Here is a 27,088-nt window from a genome sequence, read left to right on the forward strand (position 1 = left end):
AGCTCTTTCACTGGCTGAGTGTAGTATACCATTTTTGCTCACGACTGAACAAATACATTACGCTAGCAGCGAGATTACTATCTAAAGTGTGCAGCATTTGCACCTTTGGTTGTCAGTCATAATTCAGGGAAACGGGGGCACATCGGTAAAGGTGCATTATGGGCATTGTTTGAGGAAGTCTTACGCCGTAGATGATGTGCAGTATTTCTGTCTCGTGTACTACGCCATTCTGATGAACGTCAAGCAATGCTGCGCAACCTGGAATGGTTGGACCTGGGCGCTCAGGCTGCGTTCCCTGAGAGATCATAAGTTCAGAGAATCATGGTATAACCACGCTAGACCTCAAGGCCAGTACGCTGACCTTTAGAGACAATGGCATGAGATACAGTTCTTTTGCAAGATAATTACGAACTTCTAGATTAATTATCGATCTAATTAATTATTTACGGCTTACTTCGTGTACAGACGCGGAGATAAGTAAACTGATTGCGCTGTTAGTTTCTGAGTTTAATCACGCTTGTAGCAGTAGAAGAATGTTGTGTGTACGAGGGAAGCCGCTCCAGCGATGACTGCTAATCTACAGCTGCCACGTGTCCAAATTTTTTCTAGCCAACCACCGCTTGTGAAGGAAACACGTTGCTACCTTTACCTACTTCTGTTTGCATATGTACAGCCAGTGTCAAAAGTAAAGAGCCCGAGGGGTTCCACTGCAGGGCAATTTATTGTGTCAATTGACATCGTCCCGAGTGTCACCTATCTGAATTAGGCCCTCTATAAGCGTTTCAAAGGCCCCACTAAACTTTGGTTAAAATTCAAACTTTTGGGCTATGTATTTCTGACAAAGGCTATTCGTCTTAATTTCACTGCCAGCAGCCCAACTACCACTATCACTACGCGTTTCGATGTACTGGAAACAAAAGGCCAAAAGGGCAGCTGAAGCAGTGGCCCGCAACCCACACTTTGTCTGCAGGGGTCGCGAAAAAACGCTAAACATAAGCTTTCACTACTCTCTACCTCTCTCTCGTGCTTCTGATTTCGATGCACACATCTAAAGTTAGGGCGTTTCACGAAGCTGACAAAAAGTAGGTCGACTCAGCTCGTCGGGCTGAAATTCGTTTGTCTGGCTCGTGCAAACGCTATCGGGCCGGGCTGAGCAAACTCTCTTGCGCCTGGTGTGCTGACTCAGCCGGGCTCGTTCGACCAAGGTGCTGTAAGCGCATTGACTCAGGTCGGTGCTGCGCAGGGACTCCATGCCATGGTTGAGTTGAAATAGGACACTGCTCGCAGTAGAGGGGACTTTATCATGTGGAATGCGCAGTCTTCGTGCGATGTACCAAAAACGTGTTCTGTCGAATAATTATACAATCTTATTTTACTTTATTTGTTCATGGGCTGAGGAAACGTTCACAAGGAAAGGGTTCGCAAGAAATGTTCACAGGAAATGTTCGCACGCACTGACGCGTAAAAAAAATTAAATAAATCTGTCTCCACCGGGAATCGGACCACAATATCCCTACGAACCCAGCCTAGCACACAGACCACTACTCCACACCGGGCTCGTGAGAAACAGATAATAATTATCCTCGTCTAGCGTGAGAATCATAGTAAAGGTGACAGTGATGATGTAGTTAGTGAAGGCATTAGCGAAGACAATGACAGTGCATTTAGTCGATAATGATAGTAGTAATAGTGATGATGATAGCAATGACAATGACGATTTTGCTCATTTTCGCATGTTGCATAATGAGTACTATCTCAGGAGGGAGGTAGGAAATGTTGGAGCCAGAATATGTCTTATAAGGTTGACTTGGGATACTGGCAAGAACGTTTACTGGGAACGTTGAGCTTGGTACGTTACCGTATACGGAGACTTAGTATTCGCGGGCCAGTGTGCGCGTACTTCAGAGTATAGAGCTACATGTCTTGTGCACAACGACATTGTTATGACTGTTACTGCACTGTTTTCAAAGAGCAAAATTCGCTCTCGCGAAGTAGTCACTCTATGATCTGTCTGCGCACTGAGGTGAATCTACGTTAGGTTGTGCCTTTGGCGGAGGCTACATATAGAGCGATCACTTTGGCAGGCTAGCCTTACCTTCATTCGAAGTCGTATATTGGAGCGCCTTGGTCCAGGTAGCTTGAATGTGTGGAAGATTTGCCTTAGTTCACCATTTCGTCTTACTGCAAAAGTGTAGCATTGTATCTCTATGTACGCCCAACCACTTTTCGGACTCGTAGCGACACATTGTCTACCTTGTCGTTCTGCGTCACTGGAAACAATCGTTGCGAAAACTTGTCCGCTTCGTTGAAACACGGATAAGATTGGCTCTCATTCTCCATGACAGATGCGCCACAAGAGGGGCCCGGTAGGGAAGCAGAGTGTCAGCCATTGTGAGCCAACCGGAAATATAGATCTCAAGTGACAACCAAAAGTTCTCGTGGCACTCTGTTCTCTCGCATCGACAATAAACACTGCCGTGATACTGGCCCAACATAAAGACTACGTCAAGCCCGATTTCTTACTCAACCAGAATGCATTGTTTTCGGAGAAACGGACATTATTAGCCCTTGTCTCTCGGTCAAAGGAGACAATACAAAAAGGGCGGCTAATGTAAAATCTTCCTGACAAAAATTTCATTAGGAAGGCCCACAACTCACGGATTGCCCATGCTGCACCGTAATGATATTGTTCCTCGTTGCATTCTGGGACTGCCGGAGTCTGACCGTTATAGACCCGTGCTTTTTATCTCAAGCGTCCCCCTCCGTTGATAGCCGCAGTTCCGAACTGCATGCGCTTTGTTTCTTGCTAGTCTTCCAGAAAGAAATCTAAGTGAGCGAAGCTCCACGCTTTATGAAGCCTTGCCGTCTTACCTTCTTTAAGGCGTCATCCACTTTTTCATCCATCGACTGATAGCTGGAGGTTCCTTTCCGTCCTAACCCGCGTGTTGTCACTGGCTACGACCTGGTAGGAAAGGAACTGATGGCGTATCCCAAAAGTCTCTTTTCACACTAATTCCGATGTTCCCACTTAATTTTGCAACGAAAATACTCCTAACTGTTTTCAAATATATGAATGCCGATAGCAGCACTGCAAGTTTCTGGAAGAATTATATCGAACAAAGATGAGTCCCTTTTGCATTAGCGCAGAAAATGTCGGCTACGTGCCTTGAGTAGAATGTTCATGGCTGGAGCTACTCAGGCGCTTTCTGCGCCGTCTTTTTAATTTTCTTAGAGAACAAATGAATAAACAGAGGTGTAAATGTAAATGAGGTACTATTACCAGTTACAGTTTCACACGCTGAACGTGAACAGTGGCGGCGCCAAAGGGAGGCGGGGATGACGCTCAACGCCCAAAATATTTGCCTGGAGATAAATCGGAGAGGTCCTTTACGGACAGTCTCCATCCCTTCCGACTCGCAGTCTGAGCCGCGTACGGTGTCAGCAGTGAACGTGCACTGCTTGCTGTTATATAACTGGTGAAGCGGCTTGAGCTGTTGCTGCTGTAGCTGGGAGCAGTCAACGCTGAGAATTCGCAGCGAGAGCCGGCTCGCGATGTCGGTGCTGTTCGCTCTTCCTCCCCAGCAGCGTCACTCGATGAGGGGCCAAAGAAGCGGGCCCTTGTTGAGCTCCCGACCCCGTGTTGCCGCGACCCGGCGCTCCTCCCACGAAGAGCCTCTCGGGTGTCGTCGACACGGAGACGGGAAGGGAGGGTTCCGGTCTCCTCTTGAAGGCGCCGTCGTCGACTCATCGCGCACTGCAGAACCATCGAGCCTTCTCTTCCAGGCCTTCCGCTCACTTAGCGCGCTTTTCCTTCCTTTATCGCCACCTCCTTTTGCTCGTACGGGCTTCCAGTTGAGTGCAGCGTATAGCGCGTTATCCGATGTCTTGGCAGAAAGAGATTGCCATTCGTGGAGCAATTATAGTCGTTTCCAGTTCTCACTGTCAGTGGTTTTCTGCGTTTCGTCAAATATTGTACCATAACTTACACTGATGCTTTCTACAGAATCCACGCGTCCGCGGTGCGCCGCCTTCAAGCCAGATTTAGCAGACAGTAGCCCTTATTCAAAAATGCACACTGACTTCTTTTGACTACTGCGAAGTGTAAACGGTGCTGCCAGTTCGAGGGAGGGATGACTTAATCGGCACACTTTAATACTTACCTTGACAAGTAAGGAAAAACATCAGGCTTCAATTAGAAGAAGGATGTGTCAGAGATGCTCACTACAATAGTAAAACAGTAAAACGCCGAATACGCAACTATAGATATAGTAAGCGATGCTGCCCGATAGCATGCTTTGTGTCTTAATTGTAAGTACCTACTTTTCGCTGAGTACCTACTTCCGTGCTGGCATCTTCGTGGATAAAGGAAGTGGATTAAGCCATGTTGTGTTAAACTCTTCAAGCATTTCCCTCCTATTCAATGCTACGTGTTAGATAGCCCTGTCTCTTCCTGAAAAGCGCTTGGTGGTAAGAGATCTACTCTGATAGGTCCCATGCAGCGACGCTGTAGTATGCGAGCTGTAGCATCGTTTTTTGTTTTGTTTTTTTTTTTTTTTCGCGCGTGCCGATGGGACGAGACTTTGTCGAGGTAAATCAAGGTGAATGGGCTTTTTCATGATAAGAAACACCGGTGTAAAGACAGGGGCAATATGGTGAAAAGCTTCAGATTAGAACTGACTACCTGAAACCCTCGCTAAATTCTCAGCACAAGGAGGTACGACAGGGCGAAGTCGTGGCCACGGTGCGGCGCAAGATATCCAAATAAGGTTGACGTTGATATCTACAGGCATGGCATGTGACGGTTATAGTAGTGTCCAGTCCGCGCTGGTTGCTGTTTGTCGCGATTTTATAAGCGCAATTTGGCATCCTCACAGCCTTAACGGTGTCGGTAACAGGTCACGTTTAGTGTGATCCGTTCTCAATGCTTCGTTTACCTGGAGGAGTAAAGTGAAACGTTGGCCGTGACCCCGACAATTTGCAATGCGGTTACTGCTAGAAGACATGGATGACCCAGTAGACGCACGCAGTCTATAGGGTCTGCCTGGAGCAAAAAATTAAGTCATGCGACAAACAACCGTGGCGCACAACTTCGTTTTTTTTTTTTTTTGCTTGTTACCGGTGGCCGGTCTGAGAAAAAGGGTGGGATAAAGAATTTCGATGTTGATCTTTGAAATGGTGTAAAAAAACCAGGTCAGTTACTTCAAATGTCGCACACAACCACGTTAGTCAATGCGCGAACTTCCTGAAAATGTAATCGGCAACTGCGTCTCCTACTGGAGTCCTCATAAGCTGTGAAGTGGCACGGTGGCTTACAAACCTGCAGCCGTTTCATTATCTTCATTGACGCAGAAATCAGTCTGATGACACCCCCCCTCCCGCGCACGCACGCACGCGCGCACACACACACACACACACACACACACACACACACACACACACACACACACACACACACACACACACACACACACACACACACACACACACACACACACACACACACACACACACACACACACACACACACACACACACACACACACACACACGCACGCACGCACGCACGCACGCACGCACGCACACACACACACACACACACACACACACACACACACACACACACACACACACACACACACACACACACACACACACACACACACACACACACACACACACACACACACACACACACACACACACACACACACACACACACACACACACACACACACACACACACACACACACACACACACACACACGCGCGCGCGCGCGCGCGCGCGCGATAAGGAGGAAGCGCCGACGATGCCTACTTTGATTCTAAAAAGCCGAATCAGCGACTATCGCTATTCCTACGGCTGATCGCATCCTTAAAACCTTTTCGTAAAACCTTTTAATTCGGCTCAGTCCTCATTCGAACTCGCAGTCCCTTTCGCACATGGGAGTAGCCCACAGAGTGTTGCGTGTCTCGGGAGGCATCCTCCCCTTGTGGATGCTGTGTTTGCTTTCCTCCGCTGTGCAAGCCCAATCGCGATGCACCGAAATAAGCGGCTGATCAGGCGTCGCTCACTCCGCACTTCTCCCCTTCACAAAGGCGTCGCACTCTTTGAGCGACGACAGAGCGCGACGGACGGACGCCTGCTTCAATTCACGCGTGACGTAACGCAGCCATGTGCGGGCGCGAGCGATGCCAAGAACCTCCTTTTCTCTCCCGCTTCCTCACTCAGTCAGCTTGCGCATCAAAGGGACTCCTTTCACGCGCGTGTTTTCTCTACGCGCTTGTAGTCGCGCGCGTGGCATTTTTACCTTTCTTTATACTTATTCTATACCAGCTCGCCTGTTCTTGACGTGTGCGCGCGGCTATCTTATGGCCCTTAAATTCATGCGCTGCTGATTCAGCTAACACTGCCATCACGATCATGCATTTCCTCTTGTTGTTGACGTCTGTCATTACTTATGCAACGGTTCAAAAGCAGATCGCGTTTCTTGATTTGCCTGTTTATTATTTTTTAAGACATAGTAGGCTGCTTTTATTGTTCGCGTCTTCCTCGAAGCTCACATGCTTTGATCCCGTCCTAGAGAGAGCGCGGGGTGACTGACTCATTTTTTTCACGGAAGCTCTTACTGCTTGTAGGACACCATAATTACGATTCGATCTGCCAACAGGACTTAAGTACTCAGCTGCTGACTGACTGCACCTCCTAATTGCATTTCGGTGACCGCGCAGTCTCGTTTGCGTTGGTGTAGCTCGCATATTTATAACACCTGATCATGTGCACCTCGGCATTCGCCGAATTTTCCGCCTACTTCATTGGCTAACACTTGCCCAAAACGAACAGTACGCTGTGCAGTCCCTTTCTTCATGGTACTTCCGCTAATTCGGTAAACCCACGCCGAATTGGACGAAACGACGCACGTCCGTCAATTAAAGAGTGGACAACACCGTTGGTTGTTTCATCGTGGCACACACTGATATACCAAGTTCCATACATGTCTAAATCGTCAGGGCATCGGAAAAAGGGTAGCCTGCTAAGCTAAAGGGGTGACGATCGTACTCTCGCGGCGACACTGCGGACTGTACGAAACATTTTTTTTTTTTTTTCAATACTGAAAAAATGTCAACGAAAGGAATGAACAGGATTCAAACTGGTGTCTTTCGCAACCTCTATAAGGCGCTGTTCCGTTGTGAAACTGTCACGATATGTAAGGCTGCTTCTATTGTACTCCTAATATGTAGGTTATCCTATATTCTAGTCAGATGCCTACTTTTTGGCTCTGGATTGCGCTGAACTTAGCACGCTTGGGGAAGCGGACTTCCATGGGGAGAATCAGCTGATACTAGGCTTTAAACCAGTTGTTGCTCTGCGCTATACGCTCCAATCCATTTACTATGAGCAGATGTGCGGAGGGCGCACTCGGACGCTCTTTTTCCGCGTTAAGGATGGCAATACATGAAACGCCGGCGCACGTGGTGTAAATAGCAGCTGCGTAGATCCACAGGTGCTACTGGAGCCGTGTTTTTGTCACCGCAGTGCTGAATCTGTGAACCCTTCCTGGCGCCTGTTAGCAAGAGAAAACATAGCTTATCCTTGGTGAAAGTAGAGAACACGGCGCCAGATAAATAATCTAGCTACCGAGTCTAAAGTGGCGTCATGTATTTGACAGTAGTCGTTTGTTTCTTTTTTATATCTGCAAGCTTCTCACAGCTGAGGGCTGCATCAACATCCTCGGTGACAACATTTACGGTTTGTGTCCTCGCGTTAGGCATTTCTCGCTCACTTTGAAAAATGAGCGTTGCAAGACGGTGCTTTACACGGTCTAGTTATTTTTTGAGTAATTGATTCTAAATTGAGTATGCAGGGTGGCGTAATTTTTTTTTTACTCCCCAGAAGTGGTTGTTTAGGACTGATCTTCCCGCTCCAGTGGACACCTTAGTACTTTGTATAAATCTTTGTGAAGGGGAAAGGGGAGGGAGGGGGAGTAAGTAACGGTTTATGGGTACTGCTGCCAAAGTGTTCTGTTTTCGGACTGCTCTGTCAGCGCTCCAGCTGTGCTGAACCTGGTGGAATAGGGGCGCTATAACTCTCGTCTGCGCTGACAAAGTTCGAAACAGCGCTTTTGGCATCGGGTGCTGGCCGTGGAGGCTGACAGTTGAAGCGAGGAGTTGCAAATATTGCGTTTCTCTCGCTCACTGCGTTTCGCTTGCTGCAACACTGGCTTTTGTTCCTCACGCCTGAAAGAGCTGTCGGCCATCATGTGTGTGCTTCGTTGAGCCGTTTTTGTAGGTGCTTCTTAGGTGCACGGTGTTTCATTGTTCACATCGAACAAAAACTTTTTTTCTTGCTGGCCGCACGCATAGTGCAGTGCTTTAAGACAGAACCTGCCTCTTAAAGTTTACCCGTACACCAAAGTAATCACACAGTATATTTTGTAAAGACAAAACAAAAGTCTCTTTCTGCTATACAGCAACACATGGTCTGTCTGGCTTGCCAGACAACAAAACAAATTTATCTGCTCAGAAAGTGTCAGTGCTGTAATACTCGCAAACGGTGTAGTCGCAGTGCATGAGTCACGTTATGCGCCAGGCTGAAACTACTTCTAAGGGATCATATTTATGCCGCCGTTGCAAAAATTGCGCGTTGATTTACACTCCGGCCACGAGCCATATCGCCCCGCTGATCCTCTCTGCCGCATTCCTTTGGAAAAATTTCCTAGGTCAATAGAAAAGAAGCAGATGTTCGGAAAAGCAGTCGGGACTTTCCTACTCACCCTCCGGAATCGCTTGCCAAGCAAGCTTGCAAAAAATGTGCGATACCAGAAACACCCGGGAAAAAAAAAAAATCCCATATTATTGCACTTGCCTCTCTTTTCCTGCCGCGCCTATAGCGCCGAAGCGTCGCAGCCTTCCCTCTGCAGCTTCGAAAAGAGCACGGGCTCATAGAAGCTTATCAGATGCGACAGCGCTTGACGTTCAGTCTCAATCGATCAGTAGTTGAAACCGTTATGACATTCTCGTTTGGTCATTCATTTGGATGGAAATCAAATGCAAGGAGATAACGGTCCTTTGCTGGCGAGTGCGTGTAGAATCTATACGCACTGGATAAAAATCGGGTGACATCCAGAATCTTGACTAATCTACCCACCCTAGGGAAGGCTTAAGATTTGATCACTGAGACCTAAACGTGATCCCCATTTACTAGTGGCTCTCACGCCTCCTACTGAGTCACTTTCTAGCCAAGTGTCCAGTTATACTTTTTTCTTGCCGTGTTTCCTGGCATTTCATAAAAAAAAAATGTGAAAGACCTCAAAATTCTAAGGCAACTATATTCAAAGGTGTGCTAAAGCAGGAGAAACATGATGGCTAAATTTCGCTGACCTTCGAGTATTCACTTTTCTCTTGTTTTACTGACGTCTCTTTTTCAGATTTCACTCTTTCAAATATATGCAATGTCATACAAACTCGGCCAGGCTTCCACACTGCGAACGATGTTTCTCAAGATCTTTAGATCTGTAACTTCCTGCCATGCTGAAGCGTATACAAGCTTCGTACAGGATGCATAGACAGGCTGGAACAGAATTTCTTGGTGTTGCATTCGTCTTTCGTCACTATAACTAGTGCAACGCAGTCTGCTCGCCTCAAGTCGAGTCGCTAATGCTAGGCTGGTGTTCAGGTAAAACAAGCCAGGCAACTTCTTCTCGCCGCGGGAGATTCATTTGATGACAGCAGGGACAAATTTGTGCCATGCGTTCCTGTTCTCAAGCATATGCGGATGACCGCGCCGGAAAGCTGCCATAGCGCATCGTTATTTTCCTCGGTTTGTGTGTTTTATTGCTTCTTCTATATGAATTCACAACTTAGTAAACAATCTCAAGCCCATGACGTCATTTCCTCCAGCGTTCAAGCGGTCTGTCATTTCTTACTGCCTTTCTTTAGTTTTTAGTTTGAGTCTTGTGCAATTGACTTACTGTGCCGCCCCTGGGCTTGCTCCATTCTGCCGAGCCTGCCCCACAAGCCCATTGTTGGCTTGGGCAGGCTCGTATTTGTATGTAATTTTTTGAAATAAATAAATAATTTATATATTTAGGCTTCTTTTCCCTGATAAGGGTGAGAATTGGTTACTCCGCTATAACATTTCCGTCGGGGTGTTCTTCTGTAGGCCTGCTACCACCAACGAAGGGCGTACCACTTGAAATACTATTGTTACCGGTGACAAGGTGACAGAATGAAGACGAGATCATAGGATGGTGCAGCGAGGTCTGCCACGTGTAGCTTCCCTACGGCAAAGACCGCTGGCAAACAATTTCGCGTCCTCATTTTGTAAAGAAACGACTGCACCCTCGATGCAGCTACAAGTTATTTGAACTTTCGGCGGTGTATATGGCTGAGTGGCTGAAAAACCTGCAAAGGAATTTTGTTGAACGCTGTGTGTAAAGATAGTGTCGTAAATCATTTAAGCAACCGCTAAAAAGCCGGAAGCAATTTGTTCTTGGTTTAAAGAGCATTGCACAAACTTGTTCTTCATAGCTTCATAACATATTGGCTAGAAAGTGTTCGCCCGCTTGTTGAAAACTTACCCGACATGTGGTTTTCGCGTTAGGCGGAGTTGCATTTAAACGTTGAAGCGCTCTGTCATTCTCGACGGTCTAATATAAATCTTCATTGCGGACTTCGAACGTTGAGACCGTGGGATGTTAGGTTGGTGCGCTCGTTTAGAGAGGGGCAGTCACTCGTGCTCGAGTACGTATTGCCGCGTTAGGTGTTCTTTTGAGAGATGTAGCGGCCTCGCAAAACTATAATTGTAGAGAGATTTTTTTTTTCAGAAGTTGAATTGAATTGCTGGAAACCAGTTGGTTTACAAAATTATCTGTTCTGTTGCTTGGAACTAGTGCATCGAGAGATGGCATGAAAAATTCGCGAGAGTCCTTGTCTTAAGGGCACTCATGTTTTTGAGTTTCTACGTAGAGGAGATGCTTGGGCGAGTTGATATGACCTTGAGATGAATAGCGCGAATTTTGCAGGGGCAGTTTGTGTCGTCCTTTTTTCCTCGCTAAAGTGGAGCTGTTCATCTCAAATAATGCAAATAAAACACTATCTATGTAGTCTCATAACGACGTAAAATTGCAAGCAGTTCACTTGTATATAGTTTCTACGTTTGTAACTGATCTGCTGTACCGAAGGACGGTCAACTGTACCAGTTTTCTTGTTGTCCATGCTTTCTAGGAGGCACTAGGGAAATTATGATGCCCATCTTAAGCGCAACGTGGCCTGTAGAAAAATGGTGTTCACTGACATGATAGGAGCACGTGTAATGAAAACAATCAAAATAGCGAAGATGACAAAACAAACAGGCTTAGTGCAACACCGGTGCAATGTGCACTGGCTTATCTTGGGCTCCCTCGACTGCCGTTCTTCGGGCTCTTCCTTGTTTCCATGCCTTCTTACTCCACCTGTATTCCATGTGACGGCTGACCGTGCTTGCTCACCAAGAAACAGTTCGGCGCCTTTCGATTGCACGCTATGTCGGGGCGTCGTGGAACTCGCTTACCATCAGGAGGGGGCCGATCGCTCTTTCCTTGTCTTCTCCAAACTGGTTTTGCCCTTTACACGTTCGTGTCGCCTTCGGCCGATCGGCGGGCCTTATGCTATCCTTGGAGAAAGGCAATGGGCACTGCATCGCGTTTATTTTGTTGTCGCTCGAATCAGACGATGGAAGCGGCTTTCCGACGTCACAGTTACGTCACTCAGTTCATTGTGTTGACGGCAGGCGCGGCAACGGTGAGGAAGTTGCTCTGCCGTGGTTCTTGTTTCATTTGGCTCATGTTTCCTATGTAGCTCATACATAGTCAAGCAGCAACATGTTACGCATTTGCCCATAATCAGAAATATGCTTCCTTGGCATGCCTTTGTGTATTCAACGGCGACCTTGACCGGATGTGCATCAGATAGGAAACCACTGTGATAACAGCAAGCAAATCATGCCAGAGCAACAATTTATTGCTGGACAGAAATTCCGATATACCGCGACGTCTGCTAAGAGCAAATAAAGTTACTTGTAATCGTTACTGTCTTCACCGAGCCATAGGTTGTGCAACTGAGTGCGGGCACCGCCCTGTCGTTTAAACGTGCAGTCTTGTATTCAAGGACTGCATTCAGGGCCTTCTTCGAATGTTGCAGCCCTGAACCCTTCTGTCGGTCATGCATCGTACGCGAGGCCTTTCCAGACGGCCGTGAGAGGGACTTGCGCAACAGCTTTGATTGTACCAGCGGCCGAGCTCCTTCTCCCTCTACTTTCCTGTCCCCATTGTCATGATTTTGATGTACGAATGGCAACTTCAGTTCTTCGTTTACTATGTAGAATAAGGCTTATCCCTTTTTCTTGATGGTTCTAGTGAAAAGCGATTTTTAATATGATCTTACTTTGTAAGCAAATATTATTGCATGAATATTACAACAAACCAGCTCAGGGAGAACGATGGGAGAATGCAGCTCAGGGAGAAAAATTTTATTTCGACTCAAAAGTTTTGGTTGCCCTTGGTTGGAGCTCTTAGTCCAGGGTCCCTGCGTCTATTGCGGCAACCGTGGTCTAGTCGATCAGCGTTCACTGCTCTTCCAGGCTGTCGATAGACATCGCGTCATACCACCGCTCCGTTGTATAAATCTGCATTTTGAGAGCTGCCGCTATTTGCGCTGCCCCATGTACAGCGTGAAATAATATCGGCTTATCCCCTCACCAAAGACGTCGAATTCACTGATTTTGCGCCTGCATTGCGTATGTGAGTCGGCTATAGGTTCTAGCTCTTATTTTAGTCTCGGACTTAAGCAGCATAGCCGCCCAACGTATACAATTACTTGTTTGTGGTAACGGTGAACTTTGGCAGAATAAGCTGCCTCCAAAATAAAATTGAATAGGTCTTAGAGGTATATTAAAACTTTAAGTACCTTCTTGACTTCCAGTTAAGCCTGGGCCTAAGCTAAGCTTAGATATTATAAGCAGCACAGTGACAAAACAGCCGTGCTGGTGGTCATTAGATCATACGCTTCGGTTTGACTTCGCGGGGATGCTTTTTTTTATGCGGCAAAATAGGTGGCACATCGACGCAGGCGTCATCTGGTATTTTCGCTATCAGTCCACCTGTCCAGGGGAAATTCTGAGTGTCAAACGTCGTCGTTCCTTTCAAGCTTAACATATATACTAATGTTTAGGTTGTTCTAGTTTAATGTAAAGCAAACCCTAGTAAGTTTGGAATGGTCATATCTAGCTTTGTGTATGTATGTGGTAACGTTTTGCTATGAATATGGCTTTTTAAATAATTGGGGTCAACGAGGTTCGTCGCAATATGAATTTAAGCTGAAAATCCAGGCCCGAGTTTCTGCTACACCTTTTAATTATAAAGTAACGTTGGGATATTATAATATACTGTCATGCACAAATTGATTGGGAGCCTTCGATGAGTGGTAAAAATTTTGATTTCATTTTTATTTCATTCGCTCGCAGCGAGTTATTAAAACCTCCCTTAAAAACCAATGGGCTGTATGTTTAAAGCAGTTGTGAGACAATGCAAAACGTTGTGAGATACTTTTTATGAACATATTGATATAAATTATCTAATCGTTCGATGCATAGGGAAGTTTTGTTTCTAAAATTTGTCCTGCGCTCGGAATGAGTAATTAAGACTTTCATAGGAAAGCAATGTGGCGCGTTTCCAAATGGCTGTGAGGTGACTGGAATATTGTAAATATCTTTATAAACATATTGATAGAAATGGTCCGTTTCTGATGCATGCCAGCAGTTTGCCTCTGGAGTTCGTGCTGCGAGCACAACAAATAAGTCATCCTGTCATAGAAAGCTTCCTAGGGGAGCTTCCTAGCAAATTAGTTGCAAAAAATCAGGAGCCTGCTGAGTGAAGATATGCGGATATATTGATTCTTATTGTGAAGCTAAAAAATGAAGAAAAAGATTGCTCTCAAAAACGTTTTCCCGAAACACTTCCAGAAGTTCTTAGCATATATGCGATGACAGCGTTCCCTGAACCACTGGTGTTTACCATTTTTCAGTACGTGTCGAACATTAGACCATGATCTATGTCAGGCCAAAACTTCCTCGTGAAACATATTTAGCCAAATTAATTTAAACTATTGCTCATTAATTCGAAGCTATCGCGCGAGAACACAGTAGGTAGCTGCTGCAGATACGCTAAACCATATCTGATACCAAAATGTGAATTCGCGCCAAAAAAAACCGTGTCTTTGTTGTAGTAATGTGTCGCCTATGATGTACAGTGATAAGGAAACGTCTTTGCTGAATTCGTTTCCTAACATTGTCATTAAGACTTCTCACTTTCCTTCTCATGGTATGGTCGTACCATTTAGAATATCAGTCACGTTAGGCTACTAAAAAAAGCCAACACAGAAGAAAAGAGGCCAGCATTTTCTTATCTCATCCTCTAGGTTTGAGGTAAGAAACGGTTTTATGCGCTTACGTTATCACACCTATATATCTGACGATACGTATTTTATCCAGTCTTCCATCCCGTACACTACAAGGCTTGTGCGTAATTCTGAAAAAACGTTCAATAAACGAAACAAAACAAGCGCCATGATCGTTAGCGGTAGCAGGGAGGCGCATCGCCCCCCCCCCCCCCCTTTTTTTTATTTTTTTTTTTTCAGTATAGCTCGCACCTGCGATAGTGAGAGTTGTTCTGGCGCCGCGTGTGCTTTATCATGACTGAACAATAGGTCTTAGACCCTTTGTGGCTTAGTACAACAAATTATCTTCCAAGACAGCATTGTCGTTTTTGTACCACTGACGATTCGAGGGTACTCTTGTGGTTAAGCTGCCCATGCACGAATGATATTAAATTGTCCCGAGTTACGGCTAACACACAGAGGTAACAATGGAAGCTGGTCGAGTGGTGATTCATAATCGAAAATTGATCAATTCAGACTTCGATTGTACCAGTAGCAAAGCTTCTCTCTCTTTCCTTTCCCCATTATCGCGATTTTGATGTACGAAGGGCAAATTTAATTCGACAAAAGCTGAACACTCACTCCGCTGCGAAGGTCGACTTCACTTAAAGCGGCTCATGCGTATTTGCGCATAAATTAGATAAACCGCACATAAAATAATCCCCTTGTGATACACTTTTTTCCCTTGGAGAGTGCTAACTATTTGCGAAATATAATCGCTATGAGTTGAACATTGAATCGCTAACCTCACACGTCGCGAGGAAACAGATGCACGAGTATGCTCTTACTATTACACGACAGCAAATTCACCGCAGTTAAACTAGATATAGAACATCTGGTCGAACAATCCCTGCATTGTCTAGAGTTGCAAGGAGCGAAGAAAAATATGAAGCTAACTTAGCTTACCAACCGCTTTGAACCGCAACAGCAGCATTCAAACCAGTTGGGAACGAGACTCCATCTCAGCATTCATTTCACTGCTACGTTTCTTCTTATGTTATTTGAACGTCAACACACAAAGCCCCTTACGCCGCCGTCCCCCCTATTCCCAACCTCCTTCCCTTGTCGTTTTTCTCCGCAGTAGTCGTAGCAACAATCACAATAAAAACGAATAGAAGTCTGTGGTGTTGTACCCGCCGTCTAAGGCAGGAAGGCAATAGCGAGGTTGTATACCACACCAAACGCTGTGAGAGCACCGAATTCAAGATGGGCACGAATAACATTCTCACTCCAACAGCGGGCGCTACTAATGTCTATTTTTTTTTTTTTTTTCAAAAGCTTAAATCTCAGCCAGTAGGCAAACATTGAGTAAAAAGTAAAGTATAATGCACGTGTGAAGATATGGCCAATTGCACGCAACATAGTGTCCGCTATGGTGAGTGTCTTGTGTTCGCCAACTGATTTTGTTGTTTTCACGTGATTTTTTTTTTAAATTAGCTTGAGAAAAGACGTTTATCGCTTCTGTTCGCCGACGCCCCGTTCGGCGCCACCGTGTGTTGCCATGAAGGACTCATGTCCCACTGAAGGCGAGTCTTCATCGTGGCTGCCTTTCAGCCAGCCTTCCGCCTATTGCTCTTGGCGATTTCTTGCGCCATTCCGCAAGCGAACTTAGGTGTCCATTTACACTTGCCTGGTGAGCGAGGGCGACACTGTTTATACTCTAATCGGCGACGGCGACTGCGTCAGAGCGACACGTGCGTGATGGGCAGTCGCAACACGTCGCGTGGCGGGGATGTCGTCTCAAGCATCTCCAAATATGTTTCGCGTAGACGAGTAGTAGGTTACTGCCACACACCCATTTTTTTCCCTCACCCGTCTTCATGGGGCTAACCACTACTCTGAGTTGGTTTCCGCCACACGTGGAAAACATTACAGTCACGCGGTGGCTGTCATGAGGAGCGCGTCCGAGCTGGAAATAGTCTCTCTGACGTGGGAAGGCGCTCATTTCGCATTTCATGGAGCATATTCCTCTTCCAAGAACTCCGATAGAAGGTTTGTAGGAATCTCAGCAGTGATAAGAAGTTATTATCGATCTAATTAGAGCTTAGAATCTAGTGGACCTTGACAGGTTTGAACATCGGATGCCTGTCGCTCTATTTATTGATCAAGCCATGATATTGCCTAATGTAGTTAAGGTGAAGACCCTCACGACGGTTGCATCTTACATTCTACGTTGGCTCATTGTAGCTGACGCCCAGGTATACGGAAGGGGCAATGCGACCTTTTATTGGTGGGACCAGATTGGGAAACAAAACATTAAACAATTCTCAGCCGTTTTAGCTAAGCTGACCAATTTTGAACTATGCTCTAGCACGTCCCGTTTCATTTCGCTTTTGGTTCGAGGATAAGGTTTTATGGCCAAGCTTCGAGAAAAGATTGACTAAATTGATGACTGGGGAGCTTACTTGCAGCGTAATCTAAATTCTTAGCGCGCGTAACGCATCTCAACGCATCTTAAGTTGGCAGTGCGATATCAGTGTTTTTTGGAAGTGTGTGGCGTAACGGTTTTTGGCCGACATCCTTTCAATATGTTATGTCTGGCCTCCTCTCGATGTCTTTAACGTGCACTGACATCGGGCACGTATGCTGTGCGATGTCGGCGCACGTTAAAGAAACCAATATGGCCGAAATGTGCCGAGCCCTCTACTATCGCACCCCTCATGGTGAAGTGCTAGGTTAATACACACCAGCACGCTGCAGGCAGCGACTATATAAATCCCGCGTTCTTATGTCGTTGAGGGGCGAGGCGTCTCAGGCTGCCGGCGGAAAGCGTCGGCGCACTGCTGGCATCAGTACGGCACCTGATGCACAACGGCGCGATGCGTCTCAGGTGACTGACCTACAAAGGCGCCGCGCATTAATAATATCAATGGAATTTCACCTTCTGATCTGCTGTACAGGGCGGAAACATTGCTTTCATGCAGGTGATTACGCACATATACAGATGCCTTTCACATTGGCTTTAACGGCATCCACAGTCATCAAATTTTGTACGAAAACTCGCTACGCCCTCTACTACGACTCCTTCATAATGAAGCCCGAGTCGCATCGGGACGCTAAACCTTATAAGCCAAACAAATCAATATCGCTTTGAAATTTGATAACTTGAGAACTTAGCGGGAACCTTTATTAACTTGCGAATTTATCGGGATTCGAACCCATGACCCTTAGTTTGCTAATAAGACAGGTTAGGCCACGCAAAGCGCGCTTGTGCGGCTGGGGAACAAGTGATGTTTTATATACTGGCTGATTGAAACAGCGAGGTGAATCAGAATTTTTGAAAATAGTCTTTTTGAGATGTCAAGGTGCCTTCAGAGGCGTTGCAGTACCAGTATCGACTCACATCAGCAGACAGATCACTGATGCTAACTAGTAGGCTGAATAACAAAGTTCTAATACCTTACCCTTTAACTATTACACTTAGGTGGGTAAATGTAATTGGAGTTCTGTAGCTGGCCGTTAGTCATAGCCATATCGCTTTTTAAAATTTCGAAATCGCGACTTCTGTCGACGCTGCGCGTGAGCGAATTTCGTCGCCCGCGCGCTCTTGTCGAAAAGCGCGCACTGTAAAACGACGTCAGTCCAAGGAGGTTATCGTCAGTCACTGCAGGTCACTGCGGAGCCCATTTGACACGTGCCGGGCTCTGCCCGCGCTGCAGTGTTTGCCGCTCAGGGCGCCACGCAGTGACTTGTAGTGACTGACGTCACTTCGAAAGCGGTGTTCTTCTCGAAAAGGGCGCGTTGTGTACGAAATTTGTTGAGCTACAGCGCCGAAGGTAGCCACAATTTTGAAATTCTTAAGTCATATGGCTATGACTAACGACCGGCTGCAGAGATCCAACTGCAGTCAAGCATTACGTGCAGTAATTTAAAAAATAAATTAGAATTTATTTGATCAGCTAAGTAGCTAACACCTGATGTCGGCCGATATTAGTGTTGCAAAGCCAGTATGAATCGACTTCGGTTTCTCAAACTCAAGAAAGCCTATTTTTTAATCTTCTATGTCGCCTTCGCTGAAACACTCGCTATATGTCGTTCGGTCTTTCATGTACAGTGGTATGTTACGGCTGTATACTAATGATGTGTGTTATGGAGAATACCACAGGCGGCTGATCTCGCATCATACTTTTAAGGCGGAGTTTATATGACCTCAAAACTGCTTTTCCATGGGGAAATATTTTTCTTTTTACTTTCGTGATGTATAACGCCATCGCTCATACGCTTACTTCGTTGGGCCAATGTTTGTGCTTTTTCCATTTTTGTTGCACCCTTACTTCCATTCCCTTAGCATCCTCTTGATTCTGTCCGTAATGTTTGAAAGCGGGCACTGACTGCTTATGTGGCATTTGAATGAAGGTGGCCAGTAGCGGTTCTGCACGTACAGTTGACGAAGTCTTGCTTGAAGGGTTGATGACAATTTAAAACTGGAGCAGGAATGTGAGGGCACCCATTTATATCAGATAGTACGCTCTTTTCTGCTTGTGCGCTGGCGTAGCATTCGGCTCAGATATCCACATCTAAATGATGTAACGGAAGGAGGTTTTGTTCTTACTATGATGAGTTGAAGGACATATTTGCTTTCTGCTCCATCCTGACCAAATTGATCTTGAGCTGCTCCCTGGTTGGAGCTTAAGGGCGCGTCTTATAATTTAGCAGCACCACATTTATATGGGCAGATGTATTTAAGCATTCTTATACTCAAAATAATTATGCAACATTAAAAATTAATACCGCGACTATCTGATATCACCTGGCACAGAAAAGAATTGCGCCCCGTAGGAAAGAAATAAAGAGTTAAAAGGTAAAATGGGAATGTATGTCGCTTGAACGTGCGTCGTCCAGCCGAATGCATTATCCAATGGCGCCGTGTCTGAAGGATAGAGGAAGAAAATTCATCCGAGGTTACGACGCTCACCTTGAGAGACTGCTGCATAACAAATGTAGGCGTCGTAGGCAACGTGTAATGAGCACCAGGTGTAAGCGTGCCAGCAATTATCATTTCGGCTTCCCATTGACACGTCCCCAAAGGACAGAAAAAGTGTTGAAACTGTGATGTCGTCTAATGGTACATCTGGAATTTTGCTTACCGCACTCTTGATGCTGAAGTATGCGTTAGTGAACAGTTCCTTCTTTGACTAAATATAGCCGCGAAGTGTTTGAAAACGTCAATTTTGTTCTCATAGTTACTAAGCCAAATCGGTTACACCTACCAAGCACTTGTACAAAGAAGATAACGCGCTTTAAACGCGTATTGCGAATAAAATTATTGCCATAGCTTGGCTTTTTCAGGGAAGGTTTGGTTTGGTTTGGTTAGTGGGTTTTAACGTCATAAAGCGACTCGGGCAATTAAAGATGCCGTAGTGGAGGGTTCCGGAAATTTCGACCACCTGGGTATCTTTAAGGTGCACTGAAATCGCACAGCACACGGGCGTCTGGCTTTTCGATAAGCGGCCGCCGCGGCCGGAAATTCGATCCAGCATTCTTAGGGACAGCAGTCTGGTGCCCTAACCACTGCGGCCACTGCCGTGGACTGTTCAAAGAAGCTGAACGGAAGACTGCTGCTTTTCATGGGCGCAGAAGCTTAACTGATGGGCAATTTGCTTCATGTTTTCAGAGACAACCCTAGGATTTTTGCGTTGATCTGATCTAATCTAATCTAATCTAATCTAATCTAATCAATTCTAATCTAATCTAATCTAATCTAATCTAATCTAATCTAATCTATCTAATCTATTCTAATCCAATATGACTATGGTTGTTCAGGAAATAGCAAGTCTTAGTGCGGCATAGACGGGACGTAGTCAATCGACTACTGAATATGTAGGCCATATTTTCTGACTGTCCACAGCGGTGGCTCATGGGTTCAATTCCTGCCATGGCGGTGGTTTTGCGATGGAGGAGAAACACAAAGGCGTCCGTGCATTTTGTGGTGCTAGTGCACATCAAACGACCCCACGTGGGCGAAATTCTCACGAGACCCCCACTGCAGCGTCCCTCATATAGCCCGAATCGCTTTGGGACGTCAAGCATTACACTATATAATGAAATACTTATACTCTGGTTCGTCTCCATGTGGTGTGTAAGACAAGGTGGGGGACAAATGTCTGCGCCATAATGTGCATAAGGCTGGCTTTGGCCTTGTTTGAGTGCTAATTTGTCGGCTGCCTTTAAGAGTGGGGTATATTAACCGATGACGACATTTCTTAAGAACTTCATTTTTGCTTGAAATTGACTGAACCTCCCGCCAGCCTGCCGTTTTCGCGATTTTTTCCTTTCATCGAGGTGTCTGGCAAAAGTCACGCTGCTTAAATACGTGTAGCGTGTGCAAGAAACGATTTCACCTGTGCGTGAAATGTTAAGACATCTCACGCAATGGTGAAAATGCAGATATGAAAGCTACATCTTGATTTTACAGATTTTTTCAACAACAGGAAGCAAGATTTCCTTTTTAATTCGTCACATAGAAGCTGACTTATCTGCAGTAAAAATTCGAACTTCAGCGTTTTCGCGTCTCAAATTTCAGCGTATTCGCAGCTTTTTTTTTTTTTTTTTCACGTCACTTTTTGCATTCTCAAAGGTCGGCATTCCTACTTCGGTGCCGCTCACTCGGCCTCAGGGATGCGCTGCTGACGCCCTCAGGAATTCCCTGTGTAGCGAAGCTTGCTGACGCGACAAGGGACGTGGCTGTCTGGCCGCGGCCACGTCAGCTATGTGACGGACGAAAGAATCTGATCAATAACTATTTCATAACCGGCGTAAGCGGACACGTGTCACGACGGAGGGCGCGAGTTCTAAAAATTTGCCGGAAAAAGCTCACCAATTTTCGAACATGATTGCGGGTTTCTTACTCTGTGCAGTAGTGTTATTTATTTTAGATATTAACGACAGCACACTCTGCCGATTGAGCAGGTTTCTATACTATGTTCGCAAGGTGTTCCAAGGCCCCTTGAAGAATGTGTAACGAAGCTGATGCGCTACATCCGTTGTTGTCCGAGACCACTTTTATCTTCGCGAAAGTAAATCCTATCATTTTCGGTCGTCAGCGCAAATACCGTAGCATGCGTATCGATATCCTTCCACTTTCTCAAAAAAAGAAACAAAGTAAAAAGAAAGCCAGTGTCCCATTACGCGAAAAACAACCAAGTGTACGCAGCCGCGCTTTAATCAAGCCATACCATTACAATGTGCCCGCGTGTCCTAGGTGCAGCTTGTCTAACCCAGGATCCATAAAGAATCCCGCAGGGTTCGATTCCAATATCGCCCTCCGATGTAAAAGAGCTGCCCGAGTTGGAAGCTCCTGCAACTCTGGCGGTATCTTTCCAACCGTTTGCCACTTCTCTTTCAGCAATGCAATGGGCGATAAGCATGTAAGACAGGTGCACAGATTTCCACCGCATCACATGTGGTCTTATAATACGGGGGTCGCTGGAGCTTCTCTATGATAAAAAAAGGGAAACGTACTGATTGCAATCGTAGTACGTACGTACCTGGAAAATGCAAACTCTCGCATAAATTTTCTGGCTCCTGAGAAGGTCAACTCACATAAGGGGCTCTAATACAAACACTTCAAACATAATGCCTTGCCCGGCTTCCCCTTTTGAGTGCGCGTCGCCACTAGAGCATTCTTCACCCATCTCGCCGATGTCTGCCTACCTGCGTGTACGTTTTCTTTTTCTTTTTTTTATGTGACCTTTGCCAACTTGGGCAACGTTTCGAAATGGGAATCTAACACACCGGAACTTTTGGATCCCCAGTCAAACACTCTACTCCTAGGCCATGCAGGCATGTTCTCACGGCTTGGTTAAAGCGCAGATCGGTGGTCTTTCATATAACGTAAGGTAGAGTACGAGCGCGTGGCAATGAGTACTTGCGACCCGAAACCGAAATGAAAAGCGAAGTGCTAGGTCACTTAACACTTAATTGGCATTTAGCCTAATCACAATAAATCTGCTGTCGTGTTTTACTTCAACTCGACACAAAACAAAAGATGTCAGTGGCACATTTAAGCCCAGCCTTAACGTTATACGACGCGACCAAGTCTGCAGCTCGCCTTGCGGATCCTCCTTCGTGTACATTCATTTCGCTACTCGGGTAATCCATAGGCAATCGCTTAATTTCTAATACATACTCGTTACCATGCAATAGTAAGCTGCCGCAGTGCATGAAAGGCTACCTAACATAAATATTAAACCCGATTTTGTGTTTGCAAGCCGGTAAGCCGAGTCGCGGTATGTTGAACGCTGCGCTACGAACGAAGACTACAAGAACATAGGCGACAAAAACAGGCTGTCCCGTCATCCATGTCTCTTCCTTGTCATCTTTCCGTCCATATCACACTGCCTATGTAATATTTCACCATATAAAGCCGCGCTTTATTCAAGCTGCACGAACGTATCACCACCAACCACATTACATGGGCGGACTCGCGACTTTTCGTTCAAAACACCAACAGCGACAACGCCTGCGTACGGTTCTTCCCTGAAAGCAGTCCTAGACGCTTCCGCTTTACTAAAGCGCTAGAGAGCGCATAATCCGGCAGCAGCAAGTAGGACTCTGCTCACCGCAATAATCGTTTGTTGCAAGCGAAAATATGGGCATCGCTATCTCAAGTCTGAACTGCAGCCGCCAGGCTCGATATTCTTGACGCCTAGCGTCCTTTTAATGCTTATTGTGCGAGATTTTCTCACGGTTCTACGCTCCTTCCTTCCCGACAACGAATGCTGATGCCACACAACAATGAATATCAATGGGGTACGCGTTTCTATGCAGCTGTCGTGGTAGACCTTGGATATCTGCTTCTCGCAGCGTCTATTCGCGGTTTCATTAAACGGGACAGCGTTCGATGGCTCCTCCTTCAGTTACCGTTTGGCAATCCGCCCATGCAGCGTTGTTTTCCGCCTGCCGCGTTTGGACTCATACGTACACCGGGTCATCAGCGCACTTTGCGCGCACGATCAAGCATGTGCCTGCGTCTTTTTCCTGTTGTGCTCCGCACAATGAGAGACCGCACAACGAAAACCAAACGGCAGTGGTTTGAGGAATGCAGAAGCACATCACGATGCGGACTGCACACCTCCTCTGTGCTCTCATTTCGTTTTGTTTCGTTTTCGGTGAGAAACAAAACACCGTCGTCACGCCCGGCACGTTTCGACTACTTGGCCAGTACAGAAACCGTTTCCGCAGTGCGCGGCTGTGATCGCGAGTTCATTTGCATACAATCACGTACCCTGCAACCTCGCCTTGCCTCGCGCTCTGTCCGTGCGGGGACCAGGTTATGTTTCGCAGGCCAGGCTATAATTGCGTAGACAGCGTGGCGGCAGCCGAAGCCTCTCCGAGGGCAGGGCACTGCTGCACTGTATACCTGCCTCACCGGCGTAGCGAAATAAACAAACTTATTCAAAGAGGAGCTCTCGAAACCCACCGAACCCGTTTGGGCGGCAGTGGCATTAGTTCGAATGAGGGAAAGGAAGGGCGGCAAATGCACGGATCACGAACGCCTCCCGGGAATGGACAGAGAAAACATGGTTGTGCTCTGCCTGCAGGTCACACCCGGAAGTCTCGCTAGGAGTACACGAAACGCTCTGCTCGTTACTGTGGCGGCGCTGGGATCGTTCCACTAAGTATGCACCTGCTTGATCGTATGCAAACAGTGCGTGAGAGAGGCACACCCTTCATTTAAATGTAGTTAGCGCAGCGCACAGCAAAATTGATAAGTTCATAGGCCGCGAAGTTTGATTTGAATGAGTATTCGAGCGCTTATAGCATCCGTGAAGCTTTGCACTCATCCGGTTATGAAGAGTGCATAATAGTTACGCGCTGTAAGTGCCTCCCGTGATCTCAACTGGATTCACTGCGGCGTCAGGTAAATGTTACAAAGGTAGTGCATTTTTGGTGTCTGCAGATAGGCAGAAAGTGGTTGTCGCGCTTTACAACGATCCAACTTTTAACAAATTTGAGCACGCCGTAGCCCTTACGTGGGTATCCACAGCAGAACATTAGTTACAGGAATATGCGACATACCTTCGTTTACCGATTGCAATGAACGTGAGTGTGTGCGTGACCATTCGTTTCTGCTTGCCAATCAGCTAATTAGTTGCCACAAAAGTGTTGACAGCCCCCCCCCCCCCCCCCCCCTCACCCTCTCCCTTGGTTCAACATCTTGGTTCAACGTGTTGAAGCGAAAGCTTCGCTATGCCACGTATCAGCCAAGATCAACCTGGGACGCCATTTGATTTTAAACAAACCCGAGGTTACAGTGTGGCTATTACACCTATCGTGAAGCACCACTTGACCTTTTACCTCTGCATCTGTTCCCTCTTCTGGTTGACGGCGTCTTCGATTCCATAGCCTAGGAAATTTAATCTTCGCAATAACATGTCTGACCATATCTAAACCTAAGCCTACCCAAAGAAAAACCAAGCAAAACGACGATTTCGCTTCACCTGACTGGGTTTAGCAGATTAAACGTTAGCCGTTTTGTCATTAGTGTGCCACCATTGTGGTCAACTCATGTGAGCATTCGATTTGAGATAGCTACAACCGTTCGCTAATCGCTGTAGGTGATCCCTGTAGGTGCAACCCATGATTCCCTGCTTAAACTCACCTGATGTGAAGTTTGTTATACCCTTAGCAGCTGCAGCTCATAGCGCGCTCCTCGGGTATCTTGGCGTACATGCCTGAGAAGCCGTTCACGTAAGTGCGGGCCTCTCCTATAGAACTCCTATAAACATGATAGAACACACGATACAGATGAAGGCCTCGAAATGCAATAATTAGGGTCTCCTTTTGTGGTGCTATCGAATAAAATAGATGTTCACATTGGCGATGATCTTCTCATAATCAACCATGAGTTAGTATAATACGAAGATTATATGCGAGATCTTTTTCTTTATGCCATTTATCGCTGTGTCAATTGTGAGACCATGCTTTCGTTTCACCCGTTAGCTACCTATCGGTGTGGCGGACGATAGAACCAAGACCGAGTGAGATGAGAGATGTTATGTGAACTCATCCATGGCGCAATCACGCGAAAGGATGTTACCCCTTTGAAGAGGCGCGCTTTCAAATTCGCAATGCCTTAATTACGCTTGCTGTCATACATAGGTTCCAGAAAAGAATCCATTCAGCCTGCTAATGTTTCTGCGAAGAATTTCAAAATGAGAGAATTTTCGCTCCATCGCTTGGCCTCGGGATTTCAATGCAAGCGTGTCGACGTGTCGGTTTTACCTGGTATTTTTGCGCTGTGAAGAAGATACGTTGACTCGCTAACGAAGCGCTCACGTTAGAAAAGTGCTCCTATTATTTTACACTAGCTCAGCTTAAGAAGCGCGCTATTCACTGCGGAGTTCATTAATATGGATGACGGTCGCCGTTTGGGGGGCAGAAACAATTTGCCGAGCCAGCCTCATTATCAAGCTCGTATGCAGCGAAGCGCCTTCCGCGCAGCACGGTTCCTACCTGCGCGACAGAGTATCTCTCCTCGAACCTGCGCGGGCTGCGACGAATAATTCAAACTAATTGCCGCTTCCTCGCAGTCCCAACCTCGGCGTATTGCCAGCTCCTTGGAGAAAACGCGCCAAATGCCTACTGTGTTCGGCTTAACACCACCTTTTAGTGGGAACCGTGTCTTCCCAATAGAGAAAGTGGGAAAGGGGGAGAGCTCGCGGGAACAAATTGAGTCCAGGCCTGTTTTATTAGACTTGAAAAAGCAGACATAAAAAGAACCCAACAGACCAAGCGAGGTGAAGTCAAACATAGAAAGGAAAGCGAGAAGAGGAGAGAAATAGAGTCGGACTCGGATTCATGAAGATTGACGGTGTTTTTCTGGCGCCTTCGAAAGAAGTTTCCTCCTCCGTATGTTCGTTTATCCGAACACTCCCTCCTCTGAGGGGTTTCTTTGCTGTTTACATGCACCTTCTCTTCGCTCTCCGCGACTTTTACTTACCCACCACACTGAGCATGCGCAAGTACCGGGAACGGACGCGTATGTTTCTTCATCAGTGTCCAGCAGAGGGCTATCTCAGAAGCAAAGGCCAGCAGTACTGATAGAAGCAGCCGAGGTGATCGTGACCAAACTGTTTGCACCGTGCAGCTATCAGGATTACGAGCTTTTGCGACGGGATATTCCAACGCTACCGGACTCGCTTTGCACTGTGAAAATGATTGGAGGTGCGTAATGGGCAACTTTCGCTGAAAAACAAATCTACTGGGACGTCCACTACTGTGAAAACCGACAGTGTAAAAGCCAACTCGAAGCGGTTCCTGGAAACGACGGAAATGTAATGGTCGCGCTCCGGAGCAAACAGGCTTTGCAATTGCACGGCGAATTGGAATACCAGCAGTAGTGCAGTTCAGCGTGTTAATTTTGGGAATCACCTAGGGCAGAGAGACGGCAAATGTTTTTCAGCAAAATGAGAACCGTCTTGCTTTACCGCTTTTTTTTTCTTCTATATTTTAGGCGTATAAGAACAACAGCTTGCACAAATTGCATGTCAGCTTGTCAACCCGCTCACGCAGTAACGAAAAAAGAAATATAAAGAAATGATTTCGTTATGCACTGATTTTAGTATCTGGCTAAATGTTACAAGGACATATTTCAGTTTTGCATTAGAAAGAAAA

General features: G+C 46.3%; 1 protein-coding gene across 1 annotated transcript in view; it reads left to right on the forward strand.

Annotated features, from left to right (window-relative positions):
- LOC146185590 (aminopeptidase N-like) overlaps positions 1 to 27,088 on the forward strand; it is a 106,595-nt gene that overhangs the window by 45,534 nt on the left and 33,973 nt on the right. The gene's annotated exons all lie outside the window — the stretch shown is intronic.

Source organism: Amblyomma maculatum, chromosome 6, assembly GCF_055883805.1.
Source record: "Amblyomma maculatum isolate TAMU_Amacu chromosome 6, ASM5588380v1, whole genome shotgun sequence".
Classification (NCBI taxonomy): Eukaryota; Metazoa; Arthropoda; class Arachnida; order Ixodida; family Ixodidae; genus Amblyomma; species Amblyomma maculatum.